Below are 6160 nucleotides of genomic sequence, written 5' to 3'. Positions count from 1 at the left end.
TTGTGCACAGCAGCTTCCAGCCGCTAAGTACTCCGCCTCTGCGGTTGATGTTGCAACGGACGTTTGTTTCTTGCTGCTCCAGGTAACTAGCCGGTCACCCAGAAATTGACAGGTTCCACTTGTACTTTTTCGGTCGATTTTGCATCCCGCGTAATCGGCATCTGAGTAGCTTATTAGATTGAAGCTCGAATCTTTTGGATACCAGAGTCCCACTTCTTGAGTTCCCTTCAGATATTTCAAGATTCTCTTAGCCGCCGTATAATGAGATTGCTTTGGATTTGCTTGGAACCTTCCGCACACTCCAACCGCAAACAGGATATCAGGTCGGCTTGCCGTGAGATATAACAACGATCCGATCATTCCTCGATATGCTGTGATGTCAACGGCTTGACCATCATCATCTTTGTCCAGCTTCACGGAAAGACTCATTGGCGTAGCCGCTTCGGCACAAGTATCCATCCCAAATCTCTTCAGCAGTTCGGCTGTATACTTCGGTTGGCTAATAAAGATTCCGGCTTCCATCTGCTTAACCTGAAGTCCTAGAAAGAAACTCATTTCCCCCATCATACTCATTTGAAATCTATCTGTCATCATTTTCGAAAATTTGTCGCATAACTTTGGATCGGTTGACCCGAATATGATATCATCAACATAAATTTGAACAAGTAAGATTTGCTCCTTTCTTTCAAATTTAAAGAGGGTTTTGTCTACTGAACCGATTGTAAATTTGTGATCAAATAGAAATTGAGTCAAGGTATCGTACCAAGCTCTTGGAGCTTGTTTCAAACCGTAAAGGGCCTTATTCAACCGGTAAACGTGATTTTCATGTTCTGGATTTTTAAAACCTGGAGGTTGATTAACATACACCTCTTCTTTACTTTACCGTTTAGAAAAGCGCTTTTTACATCCATTTGATAAACTTTAAACTTTTTGAAAGCTGCATATGCTAAAAATATTCTAATGGCTTCAAGCCTAGCTACAGGGGCGAATGATTCTTCAAAATCAATGCCTTCTTCCTGCTTATAGCCTTGAGCCACTAACCGGGCTTTGTTCCTCGTAACTAAACCGTTTTCATCGAGTTTATTTCTGAATACCCATCGTGTGCCTATAACCGGTTTATTTTTCGGTCTAGGAACTAGGTACCAGACTTTATTTCTCTCAAACTCGTTTAATTCCTCTTGCATTGCCAAGATCCAATCTGGATCTGACAGTGCTTCATCCACCTTTTTCGGCTCAATTTGTGATATGAAAGCAGAGTTTCCATAGTGATCCAAATTTTGTTGCCTAGTTCGGACGGGTGAGGATATGTTACCTATTACTAGTTCAAGAGGATGATTTTTGTTCCTTCTGAGATTAATCCGAGACGTGTCTACCAAGCTTTCGGCTGGCTGATCAAGATTAGACTGGTCGGTAGGTTGAACAGAGTCAGACCGACCGATTTCTTCAGTAGAAACTGAAGCGTCAACTTTCTGCGGTAAAGAAGCTTGATCAGGTTGAATTTCAACATCAACCGCTTGGTCCTTGACAAAGCGTCTAAAAACCGGAACCTCGTCTTCATCATCAGAATAGATATTGAAATTTTCCATTCTGTTGTGAAGGTCGAAGGGTAATGCAGTGTTTCGCTCAACCGATTCATCGAAAACAACGTGTGCGGTTTCTTCAACTGTTAAAGTCCTAGTATTATATACTCGGTATGCTTTACTCACAGCTGAATATCCCAACATTATTCCCTCATCGGATTTAGCATCAAAAGCGGTCAAGTACTTCTTGCCGTTATTGTGAACAAAACATTTACTACCGAAAATTCGAAAATACCGTACATTTGGAATTTTATCAAAATAGATTTCAAAAGGGGTTTTCGAAAACCGTTTAGTCACTAGAGATCGATTTTGTGTATAGCAGGCGGTGTTGATAGCTTCAGCCCAAAACTTTTGAGCGATACCCGAATCGGCTATCATTGACCTTGCGGCTTCCTTGAGAGTTCGGTTTCTTCTCTCAGCCAGGCCGTTTTGTTGAGGAGTTCTGGCACTAGACAACTCGTGCCTAATACCGGAATCGTCAAGAAAAGTAGTTAAGTTACTGTTAATAAACTCAGTTCCTCTATCACTTCTAATTTTGTTTACTCGAATAGATTTTTCGTTTTGTATCCTCAAAATCAGTTTAATCAAGTTTGAAGTTGCTTGATTTTTAGAAGCTAGGAAAGTAACCCAAGTAAATTTAGAGTAATCATCAATAACTACCATAGTATAATGCATGCCTCCTAAACTAGTTACTCTAACCGGACCGAACAAGTCCATGTGCAATAGTTCTAAACATCTTTCAGATTGATAATTTCCTTTACTTTTAAACGATGATTTCACTTGTTTTCCCATTTGACATGCAGCACATACCTTATCTTTTGAAAATTTAACATTTGGAAAACCATGCACCAGTTCCTTGGAACAAATAAAGTTAATGGTTTTGAAATTCAGGTGGTTTAACCGTTTATGCCAAAGCCAGTTTGGATCATTTCCGGCTATCATACACACAGGTTTTTCGAAATCAGTTTTCCAGTTTACTTTGTAAATATTTCCTATCCGGTTACCGGTTAACAAAATATCATCATTTTGATTTTTAACTAAACATGAGTTTTTATGAAATTCAACCTTATAGCCCACATCACACATTTGGCTTATGCTTAGTAAATTAAAACTTAGTTTTTCTACTAATAACACATTATTTATGGATAGTTCACCATGGACAATCTTACCCTTGCCCACGGTTTTACCTTTTGAGTTATCCCCGAATGTGATGAGTGCTCCGGTTTCGTACTTGATGTCGGTTAGTAGCTCCTTGTTTCCGGTCATGTGTCTTGAGCATCCACTGTCCAGGTACCATTCAGAATTCTTCAACCGATTGCTCCTCCTAACCTGCAGCAAACAATTATTTACAACTTTTTGGTACCCACATTTAGTTGGGTCCATGGTTGATTAGTCCCTTTGGGATCCAGACTTGAATTAGTCGGATCACTTTCCCGGTTGCGGTTTTGATAATATTTGGCTTAACTTCTTGGCCGTTGCTTAAGAATGCCTTGTGTGGTGATGGACTTCTTTGATGTCGGTTTTTATTATTTTTATTTTTGTTTGGTTTCCGGTTGGCTTTCCTTCTCTCAGGATGAAGCCATTTTTCAGATTCGTTAGGTCATTTAGGTCATTTTCGGTTTGTGAGCTTTTGACAAATTTAATAAATGGAAGATTATTTTTCGTTAGTTTCATCCCGTTAGATTGTTTCGTTTCATTTTGTTTACTTGGATCATAGCCGATACCATGTCTACATTTCGGATGTCGTTTATAGTTACACATTTGTTTCACTGCTTGGCGTGATCTCTCCCACGCAGCCGTGACGTACATCGCTCGTTCATCGGTTTCCATTCCCGGTTGAACTGTCTCCTCATCATCCGAGAATAGTTCATCCGGTTTATGTGTTTTGATCTCATACATTTTATCGTTTTCATCATTTATTTGTTCGTTTTTAGTTTCTACAGGTGTTGGCATATACGCAGATATATTTCTGAACTCAGCAACCATTTGGTTGAGTGCAGAAACTAGATCTTCTTTAGTAAATTCATCAGAAGAGAAATCAAATACCTCTTCGTCGTTTGCCATGAAGCATGTTACTTTCTCTTCACCATCTTCATTGTCGGAATATGCCCATTCGCTTCCACCGTCTGATGCAATGAGAGCCTTTTGGATCTCCTTTCCTTCATTAGCATGTTGATCATCATTTCTTCGGTAATCGTTCCGTTGGTTGTTGTTGTTTCCCCGATAATTGTTTCCTTGATAGTTATTACCCTGATACCGGTTGCTTTGATAATTATTCCCTTGATAATTTCCTTCCGGTTTTCTATCATCTCTTCTTGGTTTTCTACACTCTGACCTGAAATGTCCAAAACCATCACAGTTATAGCATCTTTTGTTTGATTTATCTACATAATTATAATTAAAATTATTATTAGATGGTGGCTGGCTCTTCTTCATGAATTTCCCGAATTTCTGGGCTAGCATCGCCATCACATCGTCGGTTATTTGATCAGTGTTTTTGACTGGAGCCGGTGCGGTTGATACTGGAGCCGCCGGTTCCACCAATGTGATTAAAGCTCTTGTTGCGGTTGATGTAGATGTTTCATCTTCAATCCGAGAATTGATCTCGAATTCGTAGGCTTTCAAGTCCTCAAATACATCATGCAACTTCATCTGCCCAAGGGTGCTGGACTCCCTCATCACCATGGTCTTGATATCCCACGTGCTTGGCAGTGATCTTAAAGCTTTAATGATCACTTCTCGGTTGTCATACTTCTTTCCGAGTGTCTGAAGCTCGCTTACTACGCTGGTGAACCGGTTGCTAAATTCTTTCATATTTTCTCCCGGTTTCATCCTTATGTTCTCATACTTCTGCGTAGCCACCAAGATTTTATTTTCCTTGGTTCTTTCGTTTCCCTCGTGAATCTGGATGATCGTTTCCCAGGCTTCCTTTGCATTTTCGCACTCTGATATTTTGTTCAAAGTGTTGTTATCTATGGCTTTATAGATGTGCCTCATGCAATGGTTGTCCAGGTTGCTTCTTCTCCGATCTTCACTCGTCCACTGGCTTTCCTCCTTGTTAATCTTGATCGGTCCTTCTTTCAGGACTCGGCTCATCTCATCATCTAATGTTATCAGATGTAGATACATCTGTTTCTTCCAACTGCTAAATGCTTCGCTGTTTAGCATTGGCGGCTTGTCGCTGTGAGTCATACTTCCCACCATTTTGGTTGCTTGAGTGCTAAGAACCTTGCTCTGATACCACTTGTTAGGATCGGGGACGCCCTTGGAGGACAGGGGTTGATTTTCCGGTTTTTAGTAAGGGTGGCCGCTTACAACAACACACAACTTGGTGATAGTCCGGTTAGAGACTAAAACCTTTCTCAGCACTGCACAACCTGTCACAGACTCTTGAACCGGTGTTCAAGGGCGGAAGTGTCTATTTCAGGTTGAAGCAACGTTTGCGACTTTAGATGATGTTTAAGAAGGAGGATGTTTAACGAGAGTGAGTGACCGGTTTTGGAAGTATGATTGGTTTGCGGTTTACGGTAAGACAGCGGAAAATGAAAGCGAAATGAAAGAACACAAGACAAGGGAATTTGTTTATGGATGTTCGGAGCAAACCCTCCTACGTCACCCCTTCTTCTCAGGTTATGAGAAGGATCTCCACTAACTCTTTAGAGTTACAATTTACACTTCCGGTCGAGCCCAACTTCGCTACTCGCCGGTTACACCAAACTCACACTTTGATGTAATACAACAACTCAACACAATATCACACAAATGACTTCCGGTTTTAGGCAAACCGATTTTAGAATATAAGACTTTATCTCTCTAGAATTTAATGCTTTATGACTTTGTTTTCTGTAATCCGTCACTTGCAGAACTGGCATTTAATGAAGACGATCCATCTTCCTTTTATAGCTGAAAATAGCTAACGGCTACTTTCTTCTCTCTCTTCTGGATTGGTTGATCGTCATCACGCCTGTTTGCAGAAGGATTGCTTGCACGCTTCAATTTCCTCAACACCTGGCATTCATGCAGGTGACTCTGAGCAGATGATGACATAGCCGGTTTTCAGATTGATACACGTGTTGAACATCCGCTTCCGGTCGTCAGCATCGGATCACCAAGGCATCATTGCTTTCCTCCCATGCTTCTGATCGGATCCGATCTTCTTTTATTCTTTCGATACACGTTTCTTCCGTCATAGTACGTCACTCTTGAGATTTGAATCTTCTGACTCTTGATCTGTACTTTCCGGTTTCTGTGTCTTGTGCATTATGATCCGGTCGGAGTGTAATCTTTTGTTTTTCGTTAACCGGTTGCTTGAGATAGAAATGCCGGTTCCTGTGATCCTTCCGCTTGATCACTTGAAGCCGGTTTCTTTGAAGTTGTAGCAACTAGTTCTTGACACCAGATTTCCGGTTCCGGTTTGTTTAGTACCTGCACATGAAGTTTAACTTCTGTTTAAATTGTCTGGCCGGTTCCAAAATTTAATCTACTTAATTTTTCTATCATGATCAGCTTCACACTTAAAAAAATTGTTACTTTTCATGAAGCTATCGAACTTCTTGTACCATTGCCTTGGAGCCTTATTC

The sequence above is a fragment of the Impatiens glandulifera genome, chromosome 8 (genome assembly GCF_907164915.1).
Source record: "Impatiens glandulifera chromosome 8, dImpGla2.1, whole genome shotgun sequence".
Lineage (NCBI taxonomy): Eukaryota > Viridiplantae > Streptophyta > Magnoliopsida > Ericales > Balsaminaceae > Impatiens > Impatiens glandulifera.
This window is presented reverse-complemented; position numbering follows the sequence as displayed.